The 442-nt window shown below is 40.0% G+C and overlaps 1 non-coding gene across 1 annotated transcript; it reads left to right on the forward strand.

The window, feature by feature from the left end:
• Nucleotides 1–48: 48 nt before the first annotated feature.
• Nucleotides 49–130, forward strand: trnaa-ggc. The gene has a single exon. It is a non-coding gene; the product is annotated as a tRNA-Ala (tRNA).
• The last annotated feature ends 312 nt before the right edge of the window (nt 131–442 follow it).

Below are 442 nucleotides of genomic sequence, written 5' to 3' on the forward strand. Positions count from 1 at the left end.
TTTACGCAATTCACTTATTAATAAGGTCATATGCGATCCTGCAGATGTGACGAGGTGACCGAGAGGTTAAGGCGATGGACTGGCAATCCATTGTGCTCTGCATGCGTGGGTTCGAATTCCACTCTTGTCACTGTTTTTAATTACCCTTCCTCAACAGTCGTCTGCTGAAAGAAGGTCCACAGATCCAGAACTGTCTAAGACAATAAATGCTTCTTCATTTCTGTTTTAATTGTGGGATCCGAATTCTAATGGGAAGTTAAAAATCACACAACACCAGGTCATAGTCCAACAGGTTTAATGGAAGCAATAGCTTTTGGAGAGCTACTCCTTCATCAGGTGACCGTGGAGTACACAGTGGTAAGATACAGAATTTATAACCAAACGTTACAGTGTAACTTTTCTTGATGACTTTGTTTTTACCTATTTTGTTCAGTTGAAAAAT

Source organism: Chiloscyllium plagiosum, unplaced genomic scaffold (assembly GCF_004010195.1).
Source record: "Chiloscyllium plagiosum isolate BGI_BamShark_2017 unplaced genomic scaffold, ASM401019v2 scaf_52137, whole genome shotgun sequence".
Lineage (NCBI taxonomy): Eukaryota > Metazoa > Chordata > Chondrichthyes > Orectolobiformes > Hemiscylliidae > Chiloscyllium > Chiloscyllium plagiosum.